This window comes from Prionailurus viverrinus, chromosome A1, assembly GCF_022837055.1.
Source record: "Prionailurus viverrinus isolate Anna chromosome A1, UM_Priviv_1.0, whole genome shotgun sequence".
NCBI lineage: Eukaryota > Metazoa > Chordata > Mammalia > Carnivora > Felidae > Prionailurus > Prionailurus viverrinus.
Genome location: NC_062561.1, coordinates 117,480,396 through 117,498,460, shown reverse-complemented (window position 1 = coordinate 117,498,460; position 18,065 = coordinate 117,480,396). Strand labels below are relative to the sequence as shown.

The 18,065-nt window shown below is 40.4% G+C and overlaps 1 protein-coding gene and 1 long non-coding RNA gene across 5 annotated transcripts in view; both read right to left on the bottom strand.

Annotated features, from left to right (window-relative positions):
- Nucleotides 1-18,065, bottom strand: part of LOC125172886 (protocadherin alpha-C2) — a 174,953-nt gene that overhangs the window by 90,214 nt on the left and 66,674 nt on the right. The gene's annotated exons all lie outside the window — the stretch shown is intronic.
- Nucleotides 1,401-16,278, bottom strand: LOC125172953 (uncharacterized). The gene is made up of 3 exons (XR_007154876.1): nt 16,143-16,278; nt 13,298-13,299; nt 1,401-1,415 (listed from the first exon to the last, which is right to left on the bottom strand). It is a non-coding gene; the product is annotated as an uncharacterized LOC125172953 (long non-coding RNA).

Below are 18,065 nucleotides of genomic sequence, written 5' to 3'. Positions count from 1 at the left end.
CCGCCGAAGCGGACTCGAGGTGCACAGACCGCCGACGTTCTGCCTCTTGAATATACTGGAATTGCCCCGGGCTGACGGGCTGGAAGCTAAACTCTCGGGACTGGAGGCTTGGCAGCCGTCTGGGAAAGCGGAGCTGGTCGGTGCAGAGGAGCGCAGCGCCGCCTAGGGGTGCAGAGACGAGGTAAACTACTCAGGCTAGGGAGGGGCCATCTCCATGCCCTTCGAGCTGGGCTCTCTCCACAAAGTCCCGGCAGCCGGCGAGGGGCGGGGAACAGCGAGGAAGATGCCGTGAGAAATTAACACATCTTCCTTTGAACCCTGTTTCTAAGGAAAACGCCCTAAGAAGGCCTCCGTCTTAACTTCCACAACCTCTGACTGAAGACTGCTCGTAATTGAGGCTGAGCTCGTTTGGCCTTCTCTCTCCACTGTTTCACAGGGGAGCGTCCAGTTCCGGGCGCTCGGACCCTCGGAACCCCTCCAGTGCGGGCGAAGAGATCGGAACTCCCAGAGAAATCGCGGGGCGGAGGCGGCGAGAGGTGCAATCGCGACCCTGAATGACCACGCCTTCGAAGCTTAAGGAAACCGGAAGCCCCAAGCTAAGGGCTGAAGCATTACATTCTAGATTCCTAGCCTCTCTACTGAGGGTTAAAGTCTCTGTGCACCTTCTTATATATGGGAAGCCAAGATTTCAACAGAGGCGACCAGTGAGGAACAAATTGGGTAATAGGGTCTTCCTCAAGCTTCCCTCCCACCCCCCATCCCCGGCTCTAGCTTTTCGAGAAACCCAGGTGGGCGAGCGCCAGGCTTATGGTTCGTTCCGCTTTTTTGTGGGTCAGCAATTTCCCTTTCCTCAGGAGCCCCTACTTGCTTTACTAGCGGCCCTTGACGCTCTGGATGAGACAGGTTAGAAACCAGTCAGTACAAGCCCCTGAAACTCAGAAAAACTGACACTCCTCCCCAATGGGACGTGTGAAGTGGAAGTGGAAGAAAGTTACTGAGATACTCTCCAGAGTGTAACCAGAAAACTACTGTGTAAATTTATTCTCTGTAAATATTTAGAAAACAGCATTGAGGCAGGGTAGGAACTAACTGCCCATATGTTGTCCAACTTCGTTTTTAAGCCGGTATTCTGAAGGGAAATTGGGACATTGGTCTGTCCTTGTAAAAAACACCTCCGAGCTACAAGAAGTTATCTCCAAATTTGGCCTTGCGCCCAACAACCCGCGGCTTTCCCTGAGGGGAGGCGAACTGAAAAAGAGTGACTTCAATGACTATTAAACACTAAATTCCTTAAACTTCTTTTAATGTAATTGCAACGTCGAAAGCCCCAGGAACCAAAATTTGAAAGACAAAAGCTAGATACTGATCAAGAATTGAAGCTTTCAGGGCACTGTATTTTCTGTTCAGAAAACTGCCTACAAGTGTTGATAATCACTGAAGCTGAAGGCTGGATACATGGGAGCTAATTACACAATTCTCTTTACTGTATGTTTGAATACACTGTTATAATAGTTTTTAAAAACTGATGATTAAAATGGGGGTGGGGGAGGTAAGCTGTTCCAGCATTCTGGTTTTAAGACTGAAAGTGGGATTGGTAAATTCATTATGCCACTAAGAACCAATCACCTCCCCAGAACAATACAAACCCAGCCCTTATCTCTTCCCGGAAAGCAGAGTAAGCGCAACATAAGGCAATTTAAATAGTAAATGCCCTTGACTAATTTGTCTTTCTGAGATAAGGAACCAAGAAAATCATTGACACCAAGTCTTGGATAAAATTAAAGCAGGAAATATGTCAGCCCAGTGAAATGTTTAGGTAGAGACATAAATATAGCCATCACTGGGGATCTTCATTAAGATGTGAAATAACCCATAAAAATTAAATTTTTTCACCAAATTTCAGAACCAAAACTAATTATCTACTTCAAATGCCAGAGATTAAAATTTGCATTTCCTCGCTTTCATTTAATGCTGCTAACTGCTTTGGGGTGAAAGATTATACTTTTCACTTTTCCAATAGCAGCTGATGAAATACATCTGGAGAGATATACTCAACTTTTGGAATGCCCCTGATTTTAAGACCTACAATCAAGTTCCCAGTTAGACTGGATTTAGGATTTCTGAGCTCTGTCTAGGAGGACAGTGTGGGGGGGTGTAGATTAGCAAGTGGGGAAAAGGAAAAACTCATACTGAAAATCAACACGGAAAATGCTGACAAAAACTCTTCCCCCTTCACACCCCTCTCACACTTTTGGCTTCCCCTTTCCCCCATTTCTCTGTCCAAACTGCCACTAATGATTATTTTCAAAAGATTTAATTTCTGTAAAGAATAAATGAATAGCACTCACCTAGTAGGATTTGTCCCAACATCAGCCTCCCTATCTTTAGGCATAACTGGGATTTGTGCGAAAGCATTATTTAGGAGATACTTGGGATATTCGAAAACCCCAAAGATGAGGAAGTCACAAGTTCTTCCTTTTGTATAAGATGACTTGTTGAACATTAAATCATAAATTAACAAAATTTCTCCTTAGCAGAAACTTTCAAATATTTCATTTTGCCATTTTATGCCATTTTCCATAGTTTCCCCTAATTCAGGTATTTTCAAGTTTTAATTACGCGCAAGTATAACTTTAAGTGGACTCAATACAAAAACAGTCTTGATTTCTGCTTGGATTCTATTGCCAAAACAATTATTATAAACCTCTCCCAACCAAACTTGGCCTTAAACTAAATAACTTCAAATTTTTATTTAATAAATAAATTTTGAAATAAATTCAAAAGATTTCTAGCCATAATGGATAAGCTCCTATTAGAGATCTTGCAGCCAAATAGGAAAAAAGTAAATTTGACATACACCAAAGAGTATGTCAGCAAAAGTGATGAAGGATAGAAGTAGAAATGCTCACCTTTAGTCCCGAAGGCTGACCTACAGCCTGCATAGTTTTTAAAAATATTTTTATTTGTTTATGAGAGTGAGAACCAGAGTGTGAGCAGGGGAGGAGCAGGGTGAAAGGGAGACACAGAATCCCAAGCAGGCTCCAGGCTTCACGAGCTGTCAGCACAGAGCCCGACACAGGGCTCAAACTCATGAACTGCAAGATCATGACCTGAGCCAAAGTCGGAAGCTTAACCAACTGAGCCACCCAGGTGCCATGCTTGCATAGGTTTAATAAGGATTAAATATGTGCTGGTTGCTACATCCTTAAAGGGTCTCATGACTGCCTGTGTATCTCACCCATAGTTAATATCAAACTGAATGATAAACACCAGAGAAATCTTGTGAAAGCAGTTTTATGAGTAGAAATTCAAAGAAATATTTATGATACTTCCTACATGTTCCCTCCACCTTGAGCACTAAGCATATAACTACAAGCTTCATACAGCAGAAAGTGCAGCTTTTTCTGCACATGGGTCCTGTCCTATGCTACTTAAATAAACTCACTATGTTGCACCATATAACATCTCAAGAAATTCTTGGCCATTGTTCTCGACAACCCCACAACAAAAGGATATGTATGATTTTAAACCAGATTTTCTTTTTTAAAGAATTGTTTTAAGGGGCGCCTGGGTGGCGCAGTCGGTTAAGCGTCCGACTTCAGCCAGGTCACGATCTCACGGTCCGGGAGTTCGAGCCCCGCGTCAGGCTCTGGGCTGATGGCTCAGAGCCTGGAGCCTGTTTCCGATTCTGTGTCTCCCTCTCTCTCTGCCCATCCCCCGTTCATGCTCTGTCTCTCTCTGTCCCAAAAATAAATAAACGTTGAAAAAAAAATTTAAAAAAAAAAGAATTGTTTTAATGTTTACCTTTGAGAGAAAAAGACAAAGCACAAATGGGGGAGGGGGAGAGGGAGAGGGGGAGAGAGAGAGAGAGAGAGAGAGAGAGAGAGAGAGAGAGAATGGAAGCAGGCTCCAGGCTCTGAGCTGTCAGCACAGAGCCCAACGCAGGGCTCGAACACTAACTGTGAGATCATGACCTGAGCCAAAGTTGGACACTTAACCAAGTAAGCTACCCAGGGTGCCCCTAAACCAGATTTTTTCTTAGTGCTTAAGATTATTCCTTGAGAACATGTTATGTGCTTAAGAAACTAAAAGACAGGACATCAGCAGCATCACATCAAGCACATTTTCATCCTGTAAAGCTTAATGAAGTGTCCAAATCAAGTCTAACAGAGTAGGACTTCTTTGAGAGTAGAGATCTGTATCACTCAAATTTTGTGTCTTAAGTATCTAGCTGGGTTCTGGGCACACAAATTAAGTGGCTAAAGCACTCTCAATATACAACAACCTATGTCATCCTTTTTTCTTTTTTTACTTACATCCTTACCAATAACACATTACTACAGAATATCTTTCTCAATTTTCTATTGCCAAGGAACCAGTTTTTCACATAATACATCACATAATACCATATAAAGTATCTTGGACCTTTCTTTTGTGAATCCTCACTCTAACTCTATGTTGTGTTTACTTACTACTTTATGATTATGTAATAATTTTCCAAAAAATTACCTTTTTCTAAAAATTGTTTTCTATTTCATCTTCAAAGTATAGCCCTCAGAACCTAAAGTCATACTCCAGGTTGGTCATATCTTATCCAAAAAGAGGATATCTGGCCCTTTTAATGCAGGCTGGCTGAGTCCAAGGACCCAGAGGGAGTCCCACAGGACCAGTGAAGAGGGTCGTTTGCTTCTCCCAGAATGGAAATCAATCTTCCTGGATGGAAACGCAAACTGAGAGGAAGGGAGAGCAGAGTTTACTGAAGATAGACAGAGCAGAGTCAGAAAGAGAGTCTGGGAGACTCAGAAAGGAAAGGAGAGACAGAGTCTTGTCTTTGCTTGGGGCTTGGGGTTTTTGTTGAGGATGGTGGTCTGGTATATGTGTCCCCTCAGGCATCCAAGAATTGGTCAAAACGATGAGTTTTTAGACGTCCTCCATAAGTCACTGAGGCCCTTGAGTCAGTGGTCTTGGAAAACATTCATGACAACCTCACCTAGTCATTCCTTAGATGTTAATCTGTTGTGCTGGAAGACTCCAAAGAAATCATGAACTCCTTGACCTTTACAAGGAGGATGCACATTAAGGCATGTGTAAGAATAGATCTAGAAAGGGAAACTGAAGGGACCCCATGAAAAAACTGCCTTTTTTGCTCCTTTTCCTGCTTCAGTTCTTGCTAGGACCTAGGCCCCTACCTTCCTTCTGAGTTTCTCAGACTCTCTGTCTGAATCTGCTCTCTGTCTGTATCTTCAATAAACTCTGCTCTCACTTCCTTTTGGTTCATGTTTGATTTCCGTCCTGGGAAAAGCCAAGGACCCCCTTTGCTGGTCCTGTGGGACCCCCTCTGGCTCCTTGAACCCAGCCAGCCTGCATCACTTTTTTTTTTTTTTGAGAGAGAGGGAAAGAGAGAGAGAGAGAATGAAAATGGTGTAAAGGGAGAGAGAGAGAGAGAGAGAGAGAGAATTGGAGCATTGGGCTCTTTCTCACAACCCCAAGATCATGACCCAAGTGCAGCCAAAACCAAGAGTTAGAAACTTAACCGACTGAGTCACCCAGGTACCCCTGCATCACTTTCAAACAAAATACTATAAATCAAGGAAAAGAGTCTAAAATTGCATCTAGCTCTTTAACACCCATATCACTTTTTTAATCATGGATTGAAAACTAAAATTCACACCTATTTTTTTTGAGATACTCTTAAGCCACAGATCAGAAAGTCCTAGACTTTTATACTTTTTCTTTTCACTCAAATATGATGAATGTCATTGTGTTAAGAGCTAACCTATCTAGTTCAATCACATAATATATTTTACCTACATTCAAATTTCATATTGCTATGTATTTGGTAAGTAGTAACGCCACATCTTCCTCTGAGCTGCAGATGAAAGTTTTCATCAAGTGTAGCTGAAAAGGAAGGCCTGAAACCTTTACCAACAACCCCACCAGGCATCAGTTTATTAGACAGTACCTAACCTGAAATAAAAATTAAACCAAGAAGGGCACCTCAGTGGCCCAGTTGGTTAAGTGTATGACTCTTTATTTCTGTTCAGGTCATGATCTCATGGTGGTGAGATCAAGCCCCGCACTGGGCTCTGCACTGACAGCTCAGAGCCTACTTGGGATTTTCCTTCTGCCCTTCCCCTGTGTTCTCTCTCCTTCTCAAAATAAATAAACTTAAAAAAAAAATCTAACAAGACACTATCAACATTATCCAAAAAAAGACAACATACAAATCTCACATTATGGTTTCAAAACATGCTAAACAAATATCACTAGATCATCATTATGATAGATTCTTAACAGAAATTTGATAAAATTTGACAGCTGTTACAAATGACCATCTTCATTTTAAACAGTAAAACACCAGAATTATCTCCATGAAAAATCATGAGCATAACAAGACATTTCATGTCATAGTATTATTCAATACTGACTTGGATACTCTAAACAACACAAGATAAGAAAGTGTGACTGTGTGTGTGTGTGTGTGTGTGTGTGTGTGTGTGTGTGTTAGAAAGGAGGATAACATGTATGGTTACAAGATAAGTTTATAGCTGATATAATTTTCTACTCATAAAATCCAAGAAAATTAAAGAAAAAAATAAATAGAACTAAAAAGAGTTCAGTGACATTATTAGCTTTCATCTTTGATGAGATTCTATAAAACATTTGGACTTCAAGCATAATATATATGAAAAGAAGTTACTAAGTGCCATGAAAACTGGGCCAAGATGTGAGAGAGTGCTAAGAGAGAATTCTGGCTACTGGAGCTTTGGAAAGTGTGGTAATCAATTTCAGTATTGAGCATCAGTACCCCAAGGCCAGTGGGTTTCTCCTAGAGGCTATAGCAGGGCAATATGACTATGTGCACTCTTGTACCACAGTGGAAAAACCTTTACCCCTTTCCACAGAAGACTAACAGTGGGACTGGCCAGATGCCATATGATTCGCACACTCTAACCAGAAACAAAAGTGCTTCACTGAGCCTAAAATAGGGAATGATATTTCCACACAAGATGATAAGCCTAGGACAGGCTGTTGTGAACTCCTTATCTCTTGGTAAGGAAGTGTTCCAAGTCCAAGGCCCATTCTTATGTGAATAAGTGAAGGTCGAAAGACTACAAATTAGACTGCCCTTCCCAACACTAAGCATAAAATAAGCTTCAATAAAGTTAAAAGTATTGATACCATACAAAGTGTGTTCTCTGACCACAATGGAAAGAAATTAGAAATCAATAACAAAATGAAATTTGAGAAATTCACAAATATGTGGAAATTAAATCACATATGCTAAAGTAACCAATGGGTCAAAGAAGAGCAAGGAAAATTATAAAACACTCTGAGACAAATGAAAATGAAGATACAATATATGAGAAACTTATGGGATGAAACTAAAGCAGTGCTCAGAGGAAAATGTATAGCTGTAATATTGACACAGAAAAATGAAGAAATGCCTCATATCAATAACCTAACCTCCTACTTTAAGTTTCTGGAAAAATAAGAGCAAACAAAACCCAAAGCAAACAAAACAAAGAGAGTAAATAGGATTATGGCAGAAATAAATGAAATAAATAATGGAAAAATAGTAGAGAAAGACAATGAAGCTGAAGCCACAAGCTGGTTCTTTGAAAAGATCAACATAATTGACAAACTTTTACCTAGACTGACCAAGAGAAAAGACAAGAAAATGAAAATTACTAAAACCAGAAATGAAAGAGGAGACATTACTATTGACCTTAAAGAAATAAAAAAAAAAGAGTTCAGGGGGAATTAAGATGGAAGAGCAGTAGGGGGACCAGGATTGTCCTCATCCCTCAAACACAGCTGTTTTTGAGGTTGAGATCACTTGGAACACCCAGGAAATTGATCTGCAGAGCAGCAGAAGGATCTCCACAGTTGGAAGGAGATAGTTTGGCAGGATTGAGTTTTTTGATTCTCTGGTTTACTTTTCTCTCCTTTCATTTTTCTCTTTTTATGGCATAAGGCTTTCACCCTCCCTTATTTTTCTAGGGTTACTTCAACAAATCAAAGCACACCTACCTAAAGGTCCAAACACTCCACCACTACAATCAAGGAAGAGCTCTGCAGAGGACTGACCAGTAGAACAGAGCAGCTAAAATGCAACAACAGAGTGCATGCAACATACAGCAGAAACACTCCCTGGAGTGCCAGGCCCTGGAGAGGGTATGACCCCCTTTTTAATATAGTAGTACTCTCAGGTGCAAGACACATAACCACCTTTTAAAACACGCAAAAGACAAAAACCTAGTCAAAATGACAAGATGGAGGAATTACCCTCAAAAGAAAGGTCAAAAAGAAATCACAGCCAGTGGGGTGCCTGGGTGGCTCAGTCGGTTAAGGGTCTAACTTTGGCTCAGGTCACGAGCTCACGGTCTGTGAGTTCGAGCCCCATGTTGGGCTCTGTGCTGACAGCTCAGAGCCTGGAGCCTGCTTCAGATTTTGTGTCTCCCTCTCTCTCTGACCCTCCCCCATTCATGCTCTGCCTCTCTCTGTCTCAAAAATAAATAAACACTGAAAAAAAATTTTTTTAATATAAACAAAATTAAAAAAAGAAATCACAGCCCGAGAATTGCTCAAAACAGATATAAAAAATATATCTGAACAAGAATTTAGAAAAACAGTCATAAGACTAATACCTGAGCTGAAAAAAGTATAGAAGACACCATAGAAACTCTTGCTGCAGAGATCAAAGACCTAAGAACTAGTCAGGATGAATTTCAAAATGCTACAACCGAGATGCAAAATAAACTAGATACAGTGACAGCAAGGATGGAAGAAGCAGACAGCAGAATAGCTGAAATAGAAGATAAAATTATGGAAAATAATGAAGCTGAAACAAGAGATGGAAAAGAAATTACTAGATCATGAGGGGACAATTAGAGAACTAAGTGATTCCATGAAATGAAACCATATCCATATCATAGGAGTGTCAGAAGAAGAAGAGCAAGAGAAAGGGGTAGGAAGTTTATTTTAACAAATTATAGATGAGAACTTCCCTAATCTGAGGAAGGAAACAGACATCCAAGTCCAAGAGGCAGAGAAAACTCCATTCAAAATCAACAAAAACCAGTTAATCACTGTAACATATCATGGTGAAACTGGCAAAATACAAAGATAAAGAGAGAATTCTGAAAGAAGCTAGGGTAAAATGTCCTTAAGCTACAAGGGTAGACACATAAGGTTAGTAGCAGACCTATCCACTGAAACTTGGCAGGCCAGAAGGAAGTGGCAGGAAATATTCAATGTTCTGAATATGAAAAATATGCAGCCAAGAATCCTTTATCAAGCAAGACTATCATTTGGAATAGAAGGAGAGATAAAGACTTTCCAGGACAAACAAAAACTAAAGGAGTTCATGATCACGAAACCAGCCCTGCAAGAGGTCCTAAGGGGGCTCTGTGAGTGGAAAGCATCAAAGACTACAAAGGACCAGAGGACATCACCACAAACATGGAATCTACAGATAACACAATGGCACTAAATCCATATCTTTCAATAATCAATCTGAATGTAAATGGGCTAAATGCCCCAATCAAAAGATATAGGGTATCAGAACGGATTAAAAAAAAAAAAAAGACCATCTATATGCTGCCTACAAGAGACTCATTTTAGATCTGAGGACACCAGCAGATTGAAAGTTAGGGGATGGAGAACCATCTATTATGCTAATGGACATCAAAATAAAGCTGGAGTAGCCACACTTATATCAGACAAACTGGATTTTAAAACAACGACTGTAATAAGAGATGAAGAAGGGCATTATATCATAATTAAGGGGTCTATTTATTAAGAAAAGCTAGGAGGAAGATGTCAGAGTAGGAGGATGCTGGGCTTACCTCATCCTGCTGATCGCTTAGATTCCACCCACATCTGCCTAAACAATCCAGAAAACCACCAGAGACTAGCAGAATGGACTAGAGGCAAGCACAGACAAGAGGCCCACGGAAGAGCGTAGGAAGGGCAGAGAGGCGATGCGTGCTACAAGGACCAGGGAGAGGGAGCCGCGGCGGTAGGGGAGCAGCCCACCCGCCCAGCAAGGCAGAGCCCCCGAAGTCTGGTTTGCAAAAGTTAAGGGCCGGACTCTGTGAGTTCTGACAGCCAGCGGGACTTAACATCTGGAATGTTAAAAGTCAACGGCTCTGCTCTTGGAGAGCGGGGAGGGTGAGAGGACACCAGGAGGAGAGTTGTTGAACCCCGGAAGACAGAGCTCAGCTCCGTGGGGGGAACAAAGGTGCTGGCAGGTGCCATTTCCCTCTCCCATCCCACAGCCGAAATTCCAAAAGGAACCAGTTCCCATCACTGAACTTGCTTGCACCACACAAATGCCTAACGCTGTGTTTCATTGGATGCATCCCTCTGAGGGGTCGGCCTCCCTCCGGGTGCTGCAGGGCCCCTCCCCCAGGGGACCACCGCCGGCAAAACTAGTTAAGCCTGCTCCTCCCATCTCTGTGCACCTTGCAGATCCACCCCGGCTAATATGCCAGATCCCATCAAAGCAGCACCACAAACCTGGCAGTGTGCAAGTAGCCCAGACAGGGGTCACACCACTCCACAGTGAGTCCTGCCCCTGGGTGAGGGGAAGATAAGGTACACACCAGTCTGACTGTGGCCCCAGTGGTGGGCTGGGGGCAGACATCAGGTCTGACTGTGGCCCAGCCCACCAACACAAGTTACTCTGGACAGCACAGAGGAAGTGCCCTGCAGTTCTGCACCACCCCAGAAACTATCCAAAATGACCAAACGGAAGAATTCTCAAAAGAAACTCCAGGAAGTAGCGACCGCTAACGAATTGATCAAAAATGATTTAAGCAATATAACAGAGCAAGAATTTAGAATAATAGTCATAAAATTAATTGCTGGGCTTGAGAAAAGTATAGAGGACACCAGAGAATCTATTGCTACAGAGATCAAGGGACTAAGAAATAGTCACAAGGAGCTAAAAAATGCTATAAATGTGGTACAAAATAAAATGGAGGCGGCAATAGCACAGATTGAAGAGGCAGAGGAGAGAATAGGTGAATTAGAAGATAAAATTATGGAAAAAGAGGCAGCTGAGAAAAAGAGAGATAAAAAAATCCAGGAGTATAAGGGGAGAATTAGAGAACTAAGTGATGCAATCAAATGGAACAATATCCGTATAATAGGAATTCCAGAAGAAGAAGAGAGAGAAAGGGGCTGAAGGTGTACTTGAACAAATCATAGCTGAGAAGTTCCCTGATCTGGGGAAGGAATAAGGCATTGAAATCCAAGAGGCACAGAGAATTCCCTTCAGATGTAACTTAAATCAGTCTTCTGCATGACATATCATAGTGAAACTGGCAAAATACAAGAATAAAGAGAAAATTCTGAAAGCACTGAGGGATAAACAGGCTCTAACTTACAAAGGTAGACCTATAAGAGTAGTGGCAGACCTATCTACTGAAACTTGGCAGGCCAGAAAGGAATGACAGGAAATCTTCAATGTGATGAACAGAAAAAATATGCAGCCGACAATCCTTTATCCAGCAAGTCTGTCAACCAGAATAGAAGGAGAGATAAAGGTTTTCCCAAACAAACAAAAACTGAAGGAATTCATCACCACTAAACCAGCCCTACAAGAGATCCTAAGGGGGATTCTGTGAGTGAAATGTTGCAAGGACCACAAAGTACCAGAGACATCACTACAAGCATGAAACCTACAGACATCACAATGACTCTAAACCCATATCTTTCTATAATAACACTGAATGTAAATGGACTAAATGCTCCAATCAAAAGACAGAGGGTATCAAAATGGATAAAAAAACAAGACCCATCTATTTTCTGTCTATAAGAGACTCATTTTAGACCTGAGGACACCTTCAGATTGAAAGTAAGGGGATGGAGAACTATCTATCATGCTACTGGAAGTCAAAAGAAAGCTGGAGTAGCCATGCTTATATCAGACAAACTAGACTTTAAAGGCTGTAACAAGAGATGAAGAGGGGCATTATATAATAATTACAGGGTCTATCCATCAGGAAGAGCTAACAATTATAAATGTCCATGCGCCGAATACAGGAGCCCCCAAATATATAAAACAATTAATCACAAACATAAGCAAGCTTATCGATAAGAATGTGGTGATTGCAGGGGACTTTAATACCCCACTTGCAGCAATGGACAGATCATCTAGACACAGGATCAATAAAGAAACAAGGGCCCTGAATGATACATTGGATCAGATGGACAGGACAGATATATTTAGAACTCTGCATCCAAAAGCAACAGAATATACTTTCTTCTCGAGTGCACATGGAACATTCTTCAAGATAGATCACATACTGGGTCACAAAGCAGCCTTTCATAAGTATAAAAGAATTGAAATCATACCATGCACACTTTCAGATCACAATGCTATGAAACTTGAAATCAACCACAGGAAAAAGTCTGGAAAACCTCCAAAAGCATGGAGGTTAAAGAACACCCCACTAAAGAATGAATGGGTCAACCAGGTAATCAGAGAAGAAATTTAAAAATATATGGAAACAAATGAAAATGAAAATACAACAATCCAAATGCTTTGGGAAGCAGCGAAGGCAGTCCTGAGAGGAAAATACATTGCAATCCAGGCCTATCTCAAGAAACAAGAAAAATCCCAAATACAAAATCTAACAGCACACCTAAAAGAAATAGAAGCAGAACAGCAAAGACACCCCAAACCCAGCAGAAGAGGAGAAATAATAAAGATCAGAGCAGAAGTAAACAACATAGAATCTAAAAAAAAAACTGAAAAGCAGATCAATGAAACCAAGAGTTGTTTTTTTTTCTTTAAATAAACAAAATTTATAAACCTCTAGCCAGGTTTCTCAAAAAGAAAAGGGAGATGACCCAAATAGATAAAATCATAAATGAAAATGGAATTATTACAACCAATCCTTCAGAAATACAAGCAATTATCAGGGAATACTATGAAAACTATATGCCAACAAACTGGACAACCTGGAAGAAATGGACAAATTCCTAAACACCCACACACTTCCAAAACTCAAACAGGAAGAAATAGAAAACTTGAGCAGACCCATAGCCAGCAAAGAAATTGAATCAGTTATCAAAAATCTCCCAACGAATAAGAGTCCAGGACCAGATGGCTTCCCAGGGGAATTCTACTAGAAATTTAAAGCAGAGATAATACCTATCCTTCTCAAGCTGTTCCAAAAAATAGAAGGGAAGGAAAACTTCCAGACTCATTCTATGAAGCCAGCATTACTTTGATTCCTAAACCAGATGGAGACCCAGCAAAAAAAGAGAACTACAGGCCAACATCTCTGATGAATATGGATGCAAAAATTCTCAATAAGATACTAGCAAATCAAATTCAACAGCATATAAAAAGAATTATTCACCATGATCAAGTGGGATTCATTCCTGGGCTGCAGGGCTGGTTCAACATTCGCAAATCCATCAATGTGATACATCACATTAATAAAAGAAAAGATAAGAACCATATCATCCTATCAATCGATGCAGAAAAAGCATTTGACAAAATTCAGCATCCTTTCTTAATAAAAACCCTCGAGAAAGTAGGGATAGAAGGAACAAACTTAAACATCATAAAAGCCATTTATGAAAATCCCACAGTTAATATCATCCTCAATGGGGAAAAACTGAGAGCTTTCCCCCTGAGATCAGGAACACGACAGGGATGTCCACTCCCATCGCTGTTGTTTAACGTAGTGTTGGAAGTGCTAGCATCAGCAATCAGACAACAAAAGGAAATCAAAGGCATCAAAATTGGCAAAGATGAAGTCAAGTTTTCACTTTTTGCAGATGACATATTATACATAGAAAACTGGGTAGACTCCACCAAAAGTCTGCTAGAACTGATACATGACTTCAGCAAAGTTGCAGGACACCAAATCAATGTAGAGAAATCAGTTGCATCCTTATGCACTAATAATGAAGCAACAGAAAGACAAATAAAGAAACTGATCCCATTCACAACTGCACCAAGAAGCATAAAATACCTAGGAATAAACCTAACCAAAGATGTAAAAGATCTGTATTCTGAAAACTATAGAAAGCTTATGAAGGAAATTGAAGAAGATATAAAAGAATGGAAAAACATGCCATGCTCATGGATTGGAAGAATAAATATTGTTAAAATGTCAATACTACCCAAAGCTATATACACATTCAATGCAATCCCAATCAAAATTGCGCCAGCATTCTTCTCGAAGCTAGAACAAGCAATCCTAAAATTTGTATGGAACCACAAAAGGCCCCAAATAACCAAAGTAATTTTGAAGAAGAAGACCAAAGCGGGAGGCATCACAATCCCAGACTTTAGCCTCTACTACAAGGCTGTAATCATCAAGACAACGTGGTATTGGCACAAAAACAGACACATAGACCAATGGAATAGAATAGACACCCCAGAATTAGACCCACAAAAGTATGGCCAACTAATCTTTGACAAAGCAGGAAAGAATATCCAATGGAAAAAAGACAGTTCTTTAACAATGGTACTGGGAGAACTGGACGGCAACATGCAGAAGGATGAAACTAGACCACTTTCTTACACCATTCACAAAAATAAACTCAAAATGGATAAAGGACCTGTATGTGAGACAGGAAACAATCAAAACCCTAGAAGAGAACGCAGGAAAAAAACCTCTCTGACTTCAGGTGCAGCAATTTCTTACTTGACACATCCCCAAAGGCAAGGGAATTAAAAGCAAAAATGAACTATTGGGAGGTCATGAAGATAAAAAGCTTCTGCACAGCAAAGGAAACAATCAACAAAACTAAAAGGCAACCAATGGAATGGGAAAAGATATTTGCAAATAACATATCAGACAAAGGGCTAGTATCCAAAATCTATAAAGAACTCACCAAACTCCACACCCCAAAAACAAATAATCCAGTGAAGAAATGGGCACAAAACATGAATAGACACTTCTCTAAAGAAGACATCCAGATGGCCAACAAGCACATGAAAAGATGCTCAACGCTGCTTCTCATCAGGGCAATACAAATCAAAACCACACTGAAATACCACCTCACACCAGTCAGAATGGCGAAAATGAACAAATCAGGAGACTATAGATGCTGGCAAGGATCTGGAGAAACGGGAACCCTCTTGCGTTGTTGGTGGGAATGCAAATTGGTGCAGCCACTCTGGAAAACAGTGTGGAGGTTCCTCAAAAAATTAAAAATAGATCTACCCTATGACCCCGCAATAGCACTGCTAGGAATTTACCCAAGGGATACAGGAGTGCTGATGCATAGGGGCACTTGTACCCGCAATGTTTATAGCAGCGCTTTCAACAATAGCCAAATTATGGAAAGAGCCTAAATGTCCATCAACTGATGAATGGATAAAGAAATTGTGGTTTATATACACAGTGGAATACTACATGGCAATGAGAAAGAATGAAATATGGCCTTTTGTAGCAATGTGGATGGAACTGGAGAGTGTTATGCTAAGTGAAATAAGTCATACAGAGAAAGATGGATACCATATGTTTTCACCCTTATGTGGTTCCTGGGAAACTTAACAGAAGACCATGGGGGAAGACAAGGAAAAAAAAAGAGGTTAGAGAGGGAAGGAGCCAAAACATAAGAGCCTCTTAAAAACTGAGAACAAACTGAGGGTTGATGGGGGGTGGGAGGGAGAGGAGGTGGGTGATGGGCATTGAGGAGGGAACCTGTTGGGATGAGCACTGGATGTTGTATGGAAACCAACTTGACATTAAATTTCATATTTAAGAAAATAAATTTAAAAAAAAAAGTTGATGTTACCCAAAGCAATCTATGCATTCAATGCAATCCTTATCAAAATAACATCAGCATTCTTTGCAGAGCTAGAACAAACAATCCTAAAATTTGTATGGAATCACAAAAGAATAGCCAAATAGCCAAAGGAATGTTGAAAAAGAAAACCAAAGAAGGAAGCATCACAATTCTGGACCTTAACCTGTATTACAAAGCTGTCATCATCAAGACAGTATGGTATTGGGACAAAAACAAACACAGATCTGTGGAACAGAATAGAACCCGGAAATGGACCCACAAATATATGGCTGACTAATCTTCAATAAAGCAGGGAAGAATGTCCAATGGAAAAAAGACAGTCTCTTTAGCAAGTGGTGCTAGGAGAACTGTACAGTGATATGCAGAAGAATGAAACTGGACCGCTTTCTTACACCATACACAAAAATAAATTTAAAGGGATGAAAGACCTAAATGTGAGACAGGAAACCATCAATATCCTGCAGGAGAAGACAGGCAGCAACCACTTTGACGCTGACCACAGCAACTTCTTACTTGACATGTCTCTGGAGGCAAGGGAAATAAAAGCAAAAATGAACTATTGAGACCTCATCAAAATAGAAAGCTTCTGCACAGTGAAGGAAACAATCAACAAAACTAAAAGGCAACTGACAGAATGGGAGACGATATTTGCAAATGACATACCAGACAAAGGGTTAGTATCCAAAATCTACAAAGAACTTATCAAACTTAACACCCAAAAAACAAATAATTTAGTGAAGCAATGGGCAAAATACATGAATAGGCATTTCTCCAAAGAAGACATCCAGATGGCTAACAGACATGAAAAAAATGTTCAACATCACTCATCATCACTCATCATCAGGGAAATACAAATCAAAACCATGATGATGAGATACTACCTCACCTGTCAGAATGGCTGAAATTAACAACTCAGGCAACAAGAGATGTTGGCAAGGATGTGGAGAAAGGGGAATGCTTATGCACTGCTGGTGGGAGTGCAAACTGGTATAGCCACTCTAGAAAAATGAATGGAGGTTCCTCAAAAAATTAAAAATTGAACTACCCTATGGCCCAGCAATTACACTACTATGTATTTACCCAAAGGATACAAAAATGCTGATCCACAGGGAACATGCACCCCAATGTTTACAGCAGCACCATAGACAATAGCCAAAGTATGGAAAGAGTTCAAATGTCCATGGACTGATGAATGGATAAAGAAGATGTGGTATATATATTCAATGGAATATTACTTGGCTACCAAAAGAAAGAAATCAAGCCATTTGCAACAACTTGGATGGAACTAGAGTGTGTTATGCTAAGCGAAGTAAGTCAGTCAGAGAAAGACAATTATATGATTTCACTCATATGTGGAATTTAAGATAGAAAACAAGGGCACCTGGGTGGCTCAGTCATTTGAGTGTCTGACTTCGGTTCAGGTCATGATCTCACGGTACATGAGTTCAAGCCCCACGTCAGGCTTGCTGCTGTCAGCCTGTCAGTGCAGAGCCCACTTCAGATCCTCTGCCCCCCTCTCCACCTCTCCCCCACTTGTATTCTCCCCAAAATAAATAAATATAAAAAATAAATAAGACACAAAAAAGATAAACATAAGGGAAGGGAAGCAAAAATAATATAAAAACAGAGAGGGAGGCAAACCATAAAAGACTCTTAAATATGGAGAACAAACTGAGGGTTGCTGGCAGTGTGTTCGGTGGGGGTAAGAGCTAAGGGGGTGAGGGGCATTAAGGAGGACACTGGTTGGGATGAGCACTGGGTGTTATATGTAAATGAAGAATCACTAAGTTCTATTCCTGAAAAAATATTTTTTTAATCTAAAACAAAGAAATCAATGTGAAAATGGATGTGGCGGTTAGAATGACACCTAAAAGCCAAGAAACACCAAAAATAGCTACCAGCCTCCAGAAACTGGGAGAGCAAGGAATAACACTTCTCTAGAAGGTTAGGAGGGACTATGACCCTGAAGATGTCTTGAGTTTGGATTTCTTAACTCTGGAACTTTGAGAGAATAAATTTCTGTTATTTTAAGCTAAAACATAAAAAATAAAAAAAAATAAAGGTTTTAAAATTAAAAAAAAAAAAAGAACTTGCCAAACTCAACACAAAACAAACAATCCAGTGAAGAAATGGGCAGAAGACATGAACAGACACTTTTCCAAAGAAGACATCCAGATGAATAACAGACACATGAAAAGATTCTCAACATCACTTATCATCAGGGAAATTACAAATCAAAACCACAATGAGATATCACCTCACAGCTATCAGAGTGG